General features: G+C 47.2%; 1 protein-coding gene and 1 pseudogene across 2 annotated transcripts in view; both read left to right on the forward strand.

Moving 5' to 3' along the window:
• Positions 1-16981, forward strand: part of PREP (prolyl endopeptidase) — a 124077-nt gene that overhangs the window by 85034 nt on the left and 22062 nt on the right. The window lies entirely within an intron of this gene.
• LOC105707401 (large ribosomal subunit protein uL29-like) lies at positions 7162-14226 on the forward strand (annotated as a pseudogene).

Here is a 16981-nt window from a genome sequence, read left to right on the forward strand (position 1 = left end):
GGCGGACAAGGGCTGAACAGGGTGTATCAAGAAAGACAAGGAAGGAGCAGGTAGATGCTTTTATCACTCACTGGTTTCTTTATGAGTAGGTGTGATTGAAGATGGGAAGAATTAGCTATGCTTTTACACATTTTTGTATGGCATTTTTGCTAGTTAAAATAATCTTATATTAATGTTATGGTGTAAAAAGCTTAAATTAGGGGCCGGGCACGGTGGCTCACGCCTGTAATCCCAGCCCTTTGGGAGGCCAAGGCGGGTGGACCACAAGGTCAGGAGATAGAGATCATCCTGGCTAACACCTGAAACCCCGCCTCTACTAAAAATACAAAAATTAGCTGGGCATGGTGGCACGTGCCTGTAGTCACAGAGATAAAGTGTGTGATACCTTCAGGTAGCCTTCAATCCTTTTGTCTAGAGGTGACTCTGCCACCCCTGGCCACACCTCTTTGGCCATCACTGTGTTGTGAGACTAGACAATTTGAGGGTGAGTAGAGAGCGCGACAGCCATTCCTTCATGTGCTGGGAGGAGGAGACGGGACAGAACACACGGGACCAGCCCTGCCAACAGCACTCCTCCCTCCAAGAAGGCAGGGTAGGCCTGAGTGGAATTTGGAGGACACCTCTATACCCCGTCTCATCCTTTTTACTATAGCACCTAAAATTCTATCAAGAAATTCATTCCATTCTTTTAAGCTTTCATTTTTCCAAGCATTTTCTTTAAAAATACAGCTCTAGAAAACCTGATCAATAGTTTTTTTTTTCCTCCCCCAGGGGCCTTATTACTTTCTCTGGCAGACTTAAAATGGTGGGAGAGTTTGTGTCTCCAGCACACTGTTTTTTATTAACATTTATTTTTGTACTTTACTGAGTAGAGAATACGTAGAATTGCTGGTCAGGGCTTCTGCTCAGCCTAAGTTGAGCTGATGGCAACCTTGGCCTGATCTGTGTGGCCGCCTCTTATAGATCAGCTTCCGTTGGGCTTGGGATTCTGCCTGTAAGGTCTGTTTTCACCGAAGATGAAACGGAGAAACTGAGGCCAGCACGAAAATAATCCAATGCAAGGGAATTTATTCAGGCTCCCGGACGAGGTTCTGCGGTCCGGACAGGAAGGGCCGGAGAAGTCGCGCGGACTCCTCTCAGGCACAGGGTTTTATAGGGAGTGGAGGCATCCGATTGGCTGTGGCCAAGGTGGGTGGGACAAAATGGAGGGGAGTGGGACCCGGATGGAAGGAGGCGTGTCTGAGCTCCCGGCGAGGGGAGGGGGCGTGTCCGAGCTCCCGGCGAGGGGAGGAGGCGTGTCCGAACTCTCCACGACGTGGCCAACCTTACATTCCGACCTTTTGATGATAGAGGGCGCCGCTCTTTCTGACTACTTCCTGCTGAATAGGGGCGAAGTAAGGGGGACAGGTCAGTCGGCTGGCACCTCGACTGAAGAGTCGGACACGTCCAACTTCTCACATACGAGCTGGTAGTGCTGTATTGGGTTCTAGTGGTGGGACCTTGTTTCCAGGATTCCTGCAAGTAGAACTGCCAGGCATAGTAGGGGCTGGCTGATGACTGAGGGTGGTAGGGGATGTGTAGTTTCCAGGAGATGCTGAGAGACTTGACGACCAGCTGGACTACCTGGGCTATGAATGCTGGACCGTTGTCTGACTGGATGGTGGCAGGTAGGCCAAAGCGGGGGATGATCTCTTGAATAAGAATGGATGCTACCGTATCTGCTGTTTCACGAGAGGTAGGGAAGGCTTCAATCCAACCTGAAAAGGTATCTACAAAGGTTAGGAGGTAGCGAAGTTTTTTGTGAGTGGGCATATGGGTGAAATCAATTTGCCAATCCTGAGCCGGCAGATTGCCACGCATTTGGTGGGTGGGAAACTGCAGTCTCAAGCCTCCCTGAGATGAGACCTTAGAGCAAGTAACGCACGTTTTGTGTACCTGCTCAATTGTCTGTTGCAAACCTGGTGAATAAAAGAGGGGTTGCACAAAGTGGTGTAACGCTTTGGGCCTTATATGTAAGGATTGGTGGATTTTGGCAATAATTTTAGGAGCCTGTTCCCGTGGAAGGGCGATCTTATTATTTAGGAAGATCCAGCCCTGGTCAGACTTGGTTCCACCCCTAAACATAAGGTCCTGTCTTTCCGATGGCGAGTACACCGGCAACGTGGCTGTGGTAAGGAACAGGACCGGAGCGGGAGCTGGCCTGGTACTGGTTAGAGCCTTCGCTACCGCATCTGCCCTTGCATTGCCCCGAGAAATGGGATCCTGCTGGGTCCGGTGCCCCCGACAGTGGATGACAGCAACCTCTTTGGGGAGTAACAGAGCCTGCAAGAGGTTTGAGATATGGGTGGCATTGACTATGGGGGTCCCCTTTATGGTAAGGAATCCTCGCTCTTTCCAAAGGGCAGAGTGACAATGAGTAATAAGGAAAGCATACTTGGAGTCTGTATAGGTATTTGCCCGTTTCCCTTTTGCTAGTGTGAGAGCTCGGGTTAAGGCAGTGAGCTCTGCCTTTTGGGATGTTGTCCCATCAGGGAGTTGGCGTGCCTCGAGGGTGGCTGAATCTGTAACTACAGCATAGGCTGCTTTTTGCCGTCCCTCGGCCGTTATTACTGAACTCCCATCTACATATAAGGTAAAATCGGGGCTGGGGAGTGGAAGGCTAGATAGACCCTCTCGTGGTTTAGCAAATGCCTCTATTAGTTCAGGACAGGAATGAATTGGGGAAGGGGAGTGGGATGGAAGGGGAAGTAAAGTAGCAGGGTTGAGTGGAGAAGAAGGATGAAGACTAACTGAAGGACTTTCAATGAAAAGTAAATGAAACTCTTGTAACCGGGAAGGTCCTAGGTGTGCGAGAGACTTATGGGAGAGAAGGTCAGTGAGCCGATGGGGAGAAAATACCGAGATGGGCTGGCCTAAAGTAAGTTTTAGGGATTCCTTAGTGAGTTCTGTTGCTGCTCCCAAAGCCCGCAGGCAAGGCTGCCACCCCCTGACTGTGGGGTCAAGTTGCTTTGATAAATAGGTTACTGGACGATATACAGGGCCTAGGGGCTGGGTTAAGACTCCAACTGCGATTCCCTGTCTTTCATCAGTGAACAAATGGAAGGGGCGGTTCAGATCGGGTAATTGGAGTGGAGGTGACGTGGACAAGGCAGTTTGTAGGGTTTTAAAAGCCTGTTTTACTACCCCAGGGTGGGAGAGGGGTCCTGTGGGTGTGTCTTTAGCCGCTACATACAGAGGTTTAGCCAGGGAGGCAAAATTAGGTATCCAATGGCGGAAAAATCCTACAAACCCTAAAAAGGAGAGAATTTGGTCTGCTGTCTCTGGAGGCTGTAGTGAAAGGAGTGCCTTTTTCCTGTCTGTCGTTAGGCTCTTGGTTGTAGGGGTGAGGCGTATGCCTAAGTAAACTATTGAGGTGACTGACAACTGCGCCTTGGAAGGGGATACTCGGTATCCTTTAGATCCCAGAAAGTTAAGAAGAGTGGCTGTATGCTGTTGAGACAGGGAGAGGGAAGGACTACAGAGTAAAAGGTCGTCCACATATTGTAGGAGGAAACTGGGTTGGAAAGGGCAGGAGCTGAGATCAGTTGCTAAGGCCTGCCCAAAAATATGGGGACTGTCTCTGAATCCTTGGGGCAAAACTGTCCAGGTAAGCTGTTGTGACAGATTAGTGTCTGGATCAGTCCAGGTGAAAGCAAAGAGAAAATACGACTCAGGGTGTAGAGGGATGGTAAAGAAGGCATCCTTGAGGTCCAGAACTGTGAAGTGGGAGGTATTGGAGGGAATGTTAGATAACAAAGTATATGGGTTGGGGACTACCGGGTGCAGGGGTACTACTGCCTCGTTGATAAGGCGTAGGTCCTGAACTAAGCGATAGTCGCCGGACGGCTTTTGGACTGGTAATATAGGAGTGTTACAAGGGGAACTGGTAGGAATAAGGAGTCCCTGGGCTAGGAGTCGAGCGATGATAGGCTTCAGGCCCTGACGGTGGGTCTTTGAAATAGGAAACTGAGGACGTGAGGGAAAACGAGTAGCATTTTTGAGAAGTATTTTAACTGGTGTGTGATGTCTTGCCACTACAGGCTTGGAAGTATCCCACACCAAGGGATTGACTACATCCGGAGGGATAGGGAGTTGGGTCGTAGGGTTTGGACAGGGTGTAGCCTCCGTTAGAAGAGACAGTAGGAGGTGTGTATGTGAGGAGTTTGACTTCATGTATGTGAGATTAGTGAGTTGGAGGGTGGCCCCTACAATCTGGAGAATATCTCATCCTAGTAAGGGAACTGGGCATGAGGGTATGATTAAAAAGGAGTGAGAGAAGGGGTGTCCCTCGAGGAGACAGGTTAGGGGAGGGGTTTGGTTGGGATAGGAAAGCCTTCCATCAACTCCCATGACCGAGACCTGGGAAGGTATGCTAGGACCTGAGTAGGAAGGTAATACAGAGTAGGTAGCCCCCGTGTCCACTAAGAAGGAAATGGACTTACCCGCTACCTGCAGTGTTACCCTGGGCTCGGCAAGGGTGATGGGGGTCCTCGAGTCCGGGCTGCATCGGTCATCCAGAAGGCCAAGAAATTCAGGTGGAGGGATTGCTTCCTGTGGACCGGCCTGCTCCTCACATAGAGGTGCGGGGAGTGGACCTTTGGTCCGGGATGGGCAATCAACCTTCCAGTGTCCAGTCTGTTTGCAATCTGGGCAAGGTCCAGGGGGTGGTCGAGGACGGGGGCATTCCCGGGCCCAATGTCCTTCTCGACCACATTTATAACAGGACCCGGGTGGGACCCTTAAAACATTTCGGAAGCGTTTCGCTGGACCTCCCTCACCAGATGTTCGGTGTGCTGCCGGCCCCAGGGCTGCTACAAGAGCTCGGGTTTGGAGGTCAACCTTTCGCCTTAAGTGGGCCTGTCGGGTGGCCTCAGCTTTATCCTCTCGGCCATTAAAAACTTTAAATGCCATGTTTACCAGGTCTCGCATGGGAGTCTGGGGGCCCTCCTCAGCCTTTTTAAGTTTCCTCCTTATATCAGCTGGCGACTGGGAGATGAAGTGGGTGGCTAGGACTGTAGCTCCTATTGAGGAGGCCGGATCCAGCCGTGTATGGAGGATCATAGCGTTAGTTAAGCGGTCAAGGAAGATGGCTGGGTTTTCATCAGGTCCCTGAGTTATTTCCCTTAACTTATCATAGTTGACTACCTTTTGGGCTGCGTTTTGCATGCCTGCCAGGAGGCACCGTAGCATCTGGTCTCGGCGGCGGCGGCCATCTCGACCGTCCTGATAGTCCCAATTAGGGTCGGCCTCTGGGACCGCTGCCGCACCTACTGGAATCTGGTTATCAGTAAGATGTTCCTGATTAGCGTGTTCCCGGGCTGCTGTAAAAATCCGGTCACGCTCGTCTGGGGTGAGGGTGGAGGATAGGATGACAAACGTGTCATGCCAGGTTAAATCATATGCCTGAGTAAGGTAACGGAATTCCTTGGTGTAAGCAGTAGGGTTGGTGGAAAAGGAACCTAGGCATTTCTCAATGGCCGATAGGTCAGAGAGGGAGAAGGGAACATGCACTCGGACAATGCCCTCTGCTCCGGCCACCTCACGGAGCGGGCAAAGGAGGGAGGCCTTGTTGTTGGGAGCACCGCGTGAGCGGGTGTGAGCACTAACAGGTGAGGCCAGGTTGTAATCAGGAGGTGGAGGAGCTGAAGGGGTTTGAGGTTTATCATAAGGTGGAGGATCATTGGGTCGGGCAAGTGGAAAGGAGAGCTCCTCAGGCACATTAGGGTCAGAAAAAGAAGAGGAAGGTGGAGGGGCTAAGGGCAGAGAGGAGGTTTCTTTGGCTAGAAGTACCTTGGTGGTGGTGCAAGAGGAACAGAGGTTGGGTTGGGAACGAAGATACCAGAAAGCCTGCACGTTTATAATAATCATAATTAGGCAAAAACCAAGAAAAGACATGGCCAGGGCTATGTGCCACATGGCTACAATAAACACAGTACTACATGCAAGACTGACAAACAAAGGGTGGGTGCCCCCCAGATGGGAGGCCAGGCTGATGCTTTCCTGGTCACGTCCCTGTGGAACCGCGGGTTGAGGCCCACACAAGCCCCGCAGCTGTTACGCTGTGGGACTACACATAAACTCACTCACTCACTTGCATTGGAATTAGGCAGAAAGAAAGAAGGATAGGATTAAGTGTCTTAAGGGCGAGGCACAGGATAGGACTGAAAGTGTAAGGCGGCCACCACCTAAGGGCGTGGCACAGGATAAGACTAAAAGTATAAGGCGGCCACCACCTTAAGGGCAAGGCACAGGATAGGACTAAAAGTGTTAGGTGGCCACCACCTAAGGGCGTGGCACGGGATAAGACTAAAAGTATAAGGCGGCCACCACCTTAAGGGCGAGGCACAGGATAGAATTAAAAGTGTAAAGCGGCCACCATCTTAAGGGCGTGCCACAGGATAAGACTAAAAGTATAAGGCGGCCACCACCTTAAGGGCGAGGCACAGGATAGAATTAAAAGTGTAAAGCGGCCACCATCTTAAGGGCGTGGCACAGGATAAGACTAAAAGTATAAGGCGGCCACCACCTTAAGGGCGAGGCACAGGATAGAATTAAAAGTGTAAAGCGGCCACTATCTTAAGGGCGTGGTACAGCCACCATTTTGAAAGGGAGAAAGAGAGAAAGCTAAGAGAGACAGAAAAAGAAAAAAAAGACCGAAAATACAGTTTTTTTTCAGAAAACGGGAGCCTTTTATGCCAAATGGGCTAATTTACAGCAACAAATTTGGTATGAGCCGGGGGTTTGGCTCTGCCGTAACGCAGGGCTGCTTAAACAGGGCTTCTGAGTACCCACACCTCGGTTGCTGGTGAGGGTTCAGGAAAGTGGGGACGTCTCCCTCAAATTCCTGACCCTAAATATACCCCTCACGGGGAGAGAGAGAACAAGAGTGTAGGGACGTCTCCTCTTACACTCAGGTCCTAAACTGGAGTCACGGACTTGTGGGGAAGGAAGCCGGAGTCCTCACGGACTCGCGGCGGGAGGCCTCCTGGGGTCACGGACCCGTGGGGAAGGAAGGGAGGGAAGCCGGAGCCATGGACTCGCGGCGGGAGGCCTGCCGGGGTCACGGACCCGTGGGGAGGGAAGCTGGGGGTCACGGACCCCGCAGCAGGGAAGCCGGGGGTCATGGACCCCGCGGCGGTGCGAATCCCTGACGCTGCGCAGCGGTTTCCTGACAGGGACTCCCTGAAAGCAGCAGGTGAGGTAGTGGGTACCAGAAGTCTTACCTTGTGGTGAAACAAACAGCAGCTTCCCGGTCCGGCTCTGCGTGGAGGAGTCAGTTTCCCCGGGGAGGGGTCTTACAACTCCCTCCTGGCTGGCTCGCCATCTGTAAGGTCTGTTTTCACCGAAGATGAAACGGAGAAACTGAGGCCAGCACGAAAATAATCCAATGCAAGGGAATTTATTCAGGCTCCCGGACGAGGTTCTGCGGTCCGGACAGGAAGGGCCGGAGAAGTCGCGCGGACTCCTCTCAGGCACAGGGTTTTATAGGGAGTGGAGGCATCCGATTGGCTGTGGCCAAGGTGGGTGGGACAAAATGGAGGGGAGTGGGACCCGGATGGAAGGAGGCGTGTCTGAGCTCCCGGCGAGGGGAGGGGGCGTGTCCGAGCTCCCGGCGAGGGGAGGAGGCGTGTCCGAACTCTCCACGACGTGGCCAACCTTACACTGCCAATGTCTCTCAGCCCCTATCTGTCCTCTGTGGACCCATTTGGATGCAGGAACCTTGGATGCAGCCCCATCACTTCTTCAAATGCCTAGGGTCTCTGAGAAGAGGGTAGGATGAGAGGTAGGGGAAGGGGATGTTGGAGGCAGGGAAGCAGCATGGGGGCTTGGTGGCCACTAGTGACCCTCAGCTGCATCACAGTGTGCCAGGCACTAGCTGTTCATTCTTCTTGATTTTTGCATCCACCTGCTCTAGCCCCTCTTTGCTCACCTGCCTTTTTGTCTCAATGCTTCTCTGGGGCCACCTCCATCTTTCATACCCCTCTGAATAGAGCGCTTCTTGGAGAGCTGTGATCCCTTCTAGGGCTGTTCTTCTCCATAGCCCCTGGGTTCACCTTCACCCCAGCTCCTGGGCTTACAGCGGGGTGGGTTGATATGGTAGTCAAGAAACCAGTTCCTCCTTCTAGCCTGACTTGAAGATGGTGCGCTTTCATCCGCGGAAAAACATACATGTAGTCTAGCCAGACTCCTGGGGTGACATTGGTGAAGTCCAGTCTCCTATAAACATATTACCCCCACAATATTGAGAGTTTGTGGTGGTGTCAGCTTGGGGAATGATTTATATCATTCTTTTTTTTTTTTTTTTTTTTTATTGCATTTTAGGTTTTGGGGTACATGTGAATAACATGCAAGGTTGTTGCACAGGTGCACACGTGGCAGTATGATTTGCTGCCTCCCTCCTCCTCACCTATATCCGGCATTTCTCCCCATGCTATCCCTCCCCAACTCCCCACCCCACCGCTGTCCCCCCTCCCCCCCAACAGACCCCCATGTATAGTGCTCCCCTCCCTGTGTCCATGTGTTCTCCTTGTTCAACACCCGCCTATGAGTGAGAACATGTGGTGTTTGATTTTGTGTTCTTGTGTCAGTTTGCTGAGAATGATGTTTTCCAGATTCATCCATGTCCCTACGAAGGATGTGAACTCCTCCTTTTTAATGGCTGCATAATATTCCATGGTGTATATGTGCCACATTTTTCCTGTCCAGTCTATCATCGATGGGCATTTGGACTGGTTCCAGGTCTTTGCTATTGTAAACAGTGCTGCAATGAACATTCGTGTGCATGTGTCCTTATAGCAGAACGATTTATAATCCTTTGGATATATGCCCAGCAATGGGATTGCTGGGTCAAATGGAATTTCTATTTCTAGGTCCTTGAGGAATCGCCACACTGTTTTCCACAGTGGTTGAACTAATTTACATTCCCACCAACAGTGTAAAAGTGTTCCTATTTCTCCACATCCTCTCCGATTTATATCATTCTTAATACATTAATGGGCTGACATCCTGGCTGGGATCAGTATTAGCAGGCAGGGCAGTCAGTTCTGAGATCAAGACTAAAACAGAAGTGACTCTTTGCCATTTTTTCGTAGGATAAAGTGGCTTCTTAATAAATAGCCTAGCCCTCATGATCATGTCTGTCTGCCAGTTTGACCAGCCTTGAGCAATGCCCATGAGACCCCACCAGCCTGGCCCCTGCCCTCTTGCTGACTCATCTACCATCCTGAATGCAATCTCTCATCGGTGAAGTATACCACGTTCTTTTCTAGATCTTTCATGAACATGATTCAGTTATTCATCTTCAGCTTTCATTTTCTTGATTATACTGGTGATAATAAAAAAAGGTATATATAGGGCTGGGCAAGGTGGCTCATGCCTGTAATCCCCGCACATTGGGAGGCCAAGGCGGGAGGATCACTTGAGCCCAGGAGTTTGAGGCTAGCCTGGGACACATAGGTGAGACCCCATCGCTACAAAAAAAATTTTAAATTAGCCAAGGATGGTGGCACATACCTGTAGTCTCAGCTACTCAGGAGACGGAGGCACAAGGATCCCTTGAGTCCAGGAGTTCAAGGCTGCAAGTGAGCTATGATTGTACCACTGTACTCCAGCCTGGATGACAGAGTGAGAGCCTGAAAATAGAAAGAAGTATGTCTGTAAGATTAAAAGTATATTTCTGTGTTTAGAAACAAAGAAATATGCAAACCTCTTTCTATGATGATAGTGCTGGGGCTAGAGTGGTGGGAGGCACGTCCGGGCCATCAAGAAAGATATATATGATTTGACTGATAACATTTCTGCTACTGTTATTCTACTGCACAAATATAAAATAACATTTCACACAGCCAGGTTCAGAATATAAATCAAAAAGAATGTTCTGGTACCTTCACAGCAGGATTTCTGAACCTTGTGATTTGTTTTCATTTTCCCCGCCCCACTTAGTAAGTTGCTTCCCAGTAGCTATTTGCAATGCCGCCTCTGAGCCCCTAGTTCAGTCTCTTCTGACTGACCACCTGCTTGCAGGCTCAGTTCGTTCGCCAGCCTGAGTCCACTTCTGGCCCCATGTTTCCTGGTGCGGGGTGCAGAGCACTGTGGTGCTCATGGGCTTCTTAGTGATTGTTCTTTAAGTAACTTGAAATAATTTCTGATGGATTTCTTTTTGCCTCTTACTCACCTGAAGGATTTATTTTGGTGATTTGCATTTGTATTGTCTGAGAGGCTCTAAGTAGGAGTGGATCAGAGAATAATAGTATTAGATTTGTCCAACAGAAATTCACATAAATGTCTTTGTGCCAGAGAATTTTACTTACAAATTCACCTTTTCAGTATTCTGGCCGTTCGTTTTTCTGCGGTAAAGATTATTTTATGTGCATTTGCTCCTCGGTGTGTTGCTGCATCTCACTCGCCTTTGGACAATCAAACAAAAAATGGTGATTGAACAGTTATGCCAGCTTCCTGGTTCTAGGACCTTTGTTGCTGTCCTCAATTCGGGGCCACACTCAGCTTCATACAGTCCCATTAAATCCCCACACACTGCTATGAACTGCCTGATTGCACTAACACTGCTCTGCTTTTTCTCCACTAACATTTGCTCTCTCTAATACTTCACCCTTTTAAGGGGTAAATGGTTACCAGCCACACATTTTTAAGGCTGCACAGTTCTCTCCTGTTAATGAACATTCTGACCAGAGTTTGTCTTTTCAGCATTTTGGTTATTAATTTTATTTTTCTCTCTAATGCAATAAAACAAATAAGTGGTCTGCTGTAGTTCTGAGTTAATGAGGATTTGAAATGGATTTCACAGCTGGGCACAGTGGCTCACGCCTATAATCCCAGCACTTTGGAAAGCCGAGGCAGGCAGATAACGAGGTCAAGAGATCGAGACCATCCAGGCCAACATGGTGAAACCCCGTCTCTACTAAAAAATACAAAAAATTAGCTGGGCATGGTGGCGTGCACCTGTAGTTCCGGCTACTCGTGAGGCTGAAGCAGAAGAATCTCTTGAACCCGGGAGGTGGAGGTTGCAGTGAGCCGAGACCGTGCCACTACACTCCAGCCTGGTGCCTGGTGACAGCGTGAGACTCTGTCTCAAAAAAAAAAAAAAAGAAAGAAAGAAAGAAATGGATTTCATGTATCCTTCTTGGGTTTTTATTATGCAGGTGCAATCTCATGCAGTAAATTACCATAACTAAACAGTTTAAGAGCCCATAAAGCGCCTCTGCCCTGGCATTGCTAAATTAACAGATTAACAGCTACACATAAGGAAAATGTCAGATGTTAAATATATTTCATTAGTTATAAGTTGGAAATTTGTGACCTCAAAAAGTTTATATAATCTGTTAAGTGCTTCAACCAAAGTTAATTTTATCTTACTACTTTTCAACTTACAAGCATTTTCTGGTAAGACTCTAGGCTGCTCTGTTTGTATAATTTTTTTTTAATGAAGTGCCATTTAAACTACCTTTTCTGATACTGTTTAATTGAAATATAGGGTCCAGCTTGGGCATTCATTTATGTATTTAACACGTTTTCTAAGCACCTGCTGTCTTCTGGGTACCATGCTGGATACACAGGCAAATAGATGCACAAGCCTAGAACAGGGACACATGACCGCACAACACGGTGCCATGGAGAGTTCAGGAGGGGCCCCCAGAGGAGGGGTAGGGGATTGGCTGATCTCTTTTTTACAGTGGCTAAGAGCATAGAGTATGAAGCCAGAAAGCTTGGGTTCAAATCCTGATCCATTGTTTACAAGATGTATGACTTGGGTTCCTTACTTAACGCGTAACTGGGTCAGAATGACCCCAGCCGAAAAGTGGGGGTGTTCATAATACATTCCACAGGGAATTGGTTCCACGACACCCTGTGGATACCAAAATCTGAGGATGCTCAAGTCAGTTATGTAAAATGGCACGTCATTTGCCTACAGCCTATGGTCATCCTTCCACACACCTTAAATTAATCTCTAGACTACGTATGATACCTAATACAATGTAAATGCTGTGTAAATAGTTGTTATACTATCCTGTTTTTTAAATTTTTAATTGTTGTATTTTTTTTGTTGGGCTTTAAAAAAATGTTTCTATCCACAATTGGTTAAATCTGCAGAAGTGAATCCCGTGGATATAGAGAGCCAACTGTATAGACCTCATATTTGGACTAAAATGAGAGAGAATATTCTTAAAGCCCTTAGACTAGTGCTTGCTTGATGCATGGTAAGAACTATGTAAGTGTTTTCAACAAGTCAAGTAAAATAATGTGAATTTTGACCAAAATAGGAACCAAAGAAAACTCTGTTGTGAAAAATACAGAAAGTAACTGGTAGGTATTTTAATATTTGTTTTTAAACGTATGGAAATTTTAGTTGATAATTAGCTTGCAAGGTTCTGTCACTAGGTTTTGTCTCCAGAACTTTGGCTGACTTTTGTTTCTTTTGGTTTTGGTTATTTCAACCTTTTCGTGTAAGGAATAACTTTCTAACAGAGAGGCTCCAAAATGGCCATTTGTGCTGTTTTAAGTTTCTTTCTTGTTACTAGAAATATTTAAGCAAAGGATGAACCTGCCTGAGATGTAGCTTTGTGGGTGTCTGCATTGGGTAGGGGAGGAGGAGTTCAAACAAGTGAACTTCTAAGAGCTGATAGTTTTTTTTCAGTCATGATTTGGTCTAGAAAGGCATGTGACATTGAGATTGGGGCTCTGGAGGTAAGAGGGGCTGGTTGAAGTTGGGAAGAACTGAGAGAAGTTGAAGGCAGAGAGTGGAGACCTTTAATTGCTGGCCTAAAACGTGGACTTTTGCTGGGCTTGGTGGTTCACACCAGCACTTTGGGAGGCCCAGGCAGGAGGATCGCTTGAGGGCAGGAGGTTGAGACCATCCTGGGCAACATAATGAGACCCATGTCTCTACAAAAAATAAAAAATCAGCTGGGTGTGGTGGTGCATGCCTGTAGTCCTAGCTATCAGGAGGATGAGGATTGCTTTAAATACATATATACGTACATACATGGACTTCATTTTGTAGAGAATGGAAAGGCATTGCCTGTTTTGAATAGGGGAGTGACTTAGATTAAAAGGGAGATTTTAGATAGATTAATCTGGTAGCAGATGCTCAGATTGGAAGCAGGGGTCCCGGAAGCCAAGGTCCGTGTGCAGGCAGGCAGGGCTAGGTTGTTGTGGGAGAGGTAGCTACAATAACTTAGAGCTCTGGACCTGAGGCAAGCTGGTATAGGTATTTGAGGATAAAAAGAGAGTGTTTAGCCCTAGGAGCAGGCAGCAGCTGCCTGTGCAGCAGTGGCCAAGATCAAGGCTCGGGACCTTCGTGGGCAGGAGGAGGAGTTGCTGAAACAGCTGGATGACCTGAAGGTGGGGCTGTCCCAGCTTCGCGTGGCCAGTGGCAGGAGGCACTGCCTCTAAGCTCTCTAAGATCCGTGTGGTCTGCAAATCCGTGGCCTGTGTTCTCACTGCAATTAACCAGACTCACAAAGAAAACCTCAGGAAATTCTACAAGGGCAAGAAGTCTAAGCAACTAAACCTGCAACCTGAGAAGACACACGCCAGGCACCACCAGCTCGGCAAGCACAAGGAGAACCTGAAGGCCGAGAAGCCGCAGTGGAAGGAGCAGCTGTACCTGCTGCGGAAGTACACGGTCAAGGCCTGAGCATCACGTTGCCAATAAAACAGAGCTGGCTGAAGGGGGGATAAAAAGTGTGTGTTTAATATGCAATTCTACTTTATTTTTTCATTGAACAAATATTTATTGAGTGCAAGCAGTGCAAAAGTCATATCCCCCTGATGATGGATTGATTCATCATGTGGTTCTCATGCAGCAGCAAAACACACAGCATATGCATTCCATGTGCAGCCTAAATCCCATTGCAGTGAGCCATGTTACAGGGCAGTTTCTGCCTGTACCAAAACAGAAGCTGCTTTCTCTGGGCCTCTGCATCTAACAGGGTCCCTTCACTTTAAATGAAAATGTCTTATTGTGTGTCTTCATTAACTACAAAGAGATCAGATCAGTGGAACTGAAGATGGCTTTTATGTTCTACAATCAAGTCAGATTTATTCATCATAGCCCTGTGTGTCTTTCTACCTCAAAACACCAGGTTACCGCTAAAATCCAAATAAACTCATCAAAGTGCCATAGCACGATATCCAGCTGTGCCTTCATCACTGCTCTTCTTTCCTTGTATTCAGAACTTCCACTTTCTATTTCGCTTTTTGCTTCACAGTTTGAGACTGGGAAAAGGCATATTATTCCAAAGAACAGATGGCTGAGTCTTAGAGAGCTGGTGAATTTCTGCAGAGATGATCAGTATAGCACTTAGCACATTGTTGGTGCTCATGTACTGAAGAAATGTACTGAAAGTTAAAACAGATTTTAAATAGACTGACTTTGCTGTTATTGAGGTGTCCTAAGGGAGCGTGTTACCAAGATGCCCAGCCATCCTTGGAAAAACTGAAGCAGTCTGGAATAGACTTTTCTTCTTTCTGCCCAAAGATGACACTTAAACTCCACTCCCCGAAAGTTAAATGCCTGGAACATAGACAAGAGGACAGCCTTCTAATGCCAGGCTAGTCTTTTTCACCTTAGTACACCACAGAAATGTGTAGTGCCTCCCTCTAAATCCTAAGAAGTTCTTCGTATGCTCCTTTTACGGGGTAACGGAAGCACAGAGGTTGCCTGCCTACTGCTTAGTTCTTCTGGTAATGGAATGTCTTGTTCCTCCGCGTGCTGCCTGTGGACTCTCAGAGTAGTTCTGCTTCTTGTCAGATTTATTTGGCACACGTAGCGCAGACCACACAAGTGGCCTCTGTCAACTCTGATAAAAAGGGGGAGCTCAACACCCTTTTATGAACATTCTCCTTTAAACCTGTCAGGCACTAAAATTAGGCAGGAGTTGCTATCACCAGACATTCTTCTCTCTGAAGGGTCTGCCCTTCGCAGCCTACCTTCATCTTTCTTAGATGAGCACATCCCATGACTAGCGATAATGGGAGTCCTGGCATTTGCCTCAGATAGCACAGTATCTGAATTGGATCAAATGTGTCACTGAAGATTGTTTTCAGGAGCCTAACTGATTGCACATTCGCACGTCTTAACAATTGATTTTATTACTAAATGTATGCATCTCAAGGAGAATCGTCATTTCAAGGAGACAGTTGATCTTTCCACAACTAAGGTCATTCGCTTGAAGGAACAATAATGTTCCCTTGATTTGTCATATTTACTTCTCTTTTTTCTTTAAAGGAAGATGATTTTTTTTTAACGGGATTTACATGTTAAGGCAGTTAGATGTGGATTTAGTGACTGCCGTCTTGTGCTAAAACACACTTCCAGAGTTAAACTGCTTTATCCTTAATGATGCCTCTAGAAAGTTGTGTTTGACAACAGGGATGGGATTTCTGAAATTTTAGACTATGTACTTTATATAAATGTACACCATTTCTTCAGTAGTTTTTTTAATGTAAAGCATTCAGCTCAAGGATCTGTGAGTTCTTATCTGTTAAACAATTATTCTTAGAATATGGTTTTAAATGTGCAAAATCACAACTGCTTTAAATATGATTACTTAAAAGGTTGAGATAGCTTTATGATTTGTTCAAGCATTTTTTCATTTGTGAAATGAATTGTGTCTGCTAAGCCTTTAAGAAAATACTATTGAAATGGAATTTATTTAGTAAAATGGCCATGGCAAGATATAGTGGGGTTTTTATTGTTTTAATAATCTGTCTTCAAGATGGTAACACTAATGACTGTGTGGAGAAGGATCATCTTTCTAAAACAATAACAGTAGCCACTCTTGTATCTGGAATATCACTTTTGAAATGCTTGAATGAGCCTCCTTTTTAAGAAAATAATGAAGTTAACTGGGCGTGGTTTTGCACACTTGTAGTCCCAGCTACTCGGGAGGCTGAGGCAGGAGAGTTGCTTGAACCCAGGAGGCAGAGGTTGCAGTGAGCCAAGATTGTGCCTCTGCACTCCAGGCTGACAACAGAGCGAGACTCCATCTCAAATAAAAAAAAGAAAAGAATGAAAACAGGCTGGGTGCGGTGGCTCACTCCTATAATCCCAGCACTTTGGGAGGCTGAGATGGGCAGATCACTGAAGGTCAAGAGATGGAGTGACCTTGGCCAGGTGAAACCTGGCCAACATGGTGAAACCTCATCTCTACTAAAATATAAAAATTAGCTGGGCATGGTGGTGTGCATCTGTATCAGCTACTCTGGAGGCTGAGGCAGGAGAATCTCTGGAACCTAGGAGGCAGAGGATGCAGTGAGCTGAGATCGTGCCACTTCACTCCAACCTGGGCAATAGAGCAAGACTCAGTCTCAAAAAAAAGAAAAAAGAAAAGCAAATAGGGGATAGCATCTCTGGCAGAATGATGTTTGTCCCCTGGGTTCCCTAGAGCTGGGTGGTCATTGTCTTGGGGAAGAAAGAAATGAATATGTTAAATCTATGCCAAAGGCAGTAACATTTTCAACATTTTGCATAATTTAACACAATAAAGATACTTACAAGGAAGTAATAACTTGAAGTTAATTACTTTGTGATATAGTAGGGAAAAAAACACTGAACCAGGAACTTGGGAGAACTCTGTAGTAATTTGCCATAAGCTGGCAGTGTTGCCATGGCAGGTATCTTTTTTGTTGTTGTTGTTGAGACAGAGTCTGGCTCTGTCACCCAGGCTTGAGTGCAGTGATGCAGTCTTAGCTCACTGCAACCTTTGCCTCCTGGGTTCAAGAGATTCTCGTGCCTCAGCCTCCTGAAAACCTGGGACTGTGGGTGCCTGCCACCATGCCCAGCTAAGTTTTGTATTTTCAGTAGAGACGGGGTTTCGCCATAATGGCCAGGCTGGTCTTGAACTCTTGTCCTCAAATGATCTGCCTGCCTTGACCTCCCAAAGTGCTGGGATTACAGGCATGAGCAACCACACCTGGCCTT

This window comes from Aotus nancymaae, unplaced genomic scaffold, assembly GCF_030222135.1.
Source record: "Aotus nancymaae isolate 86718 unplaced genomic scaffold, 86718_ANA_hifiasm-v0.15.2.pri h1tg000040l, whole genome shotgun sequence".
Classification (NCBI taxonomy): Eukaryota; Metazoa; Chordata; class Mammalia; order Primates; family Aotidae; genus Aotus; species Aotus nancymaae.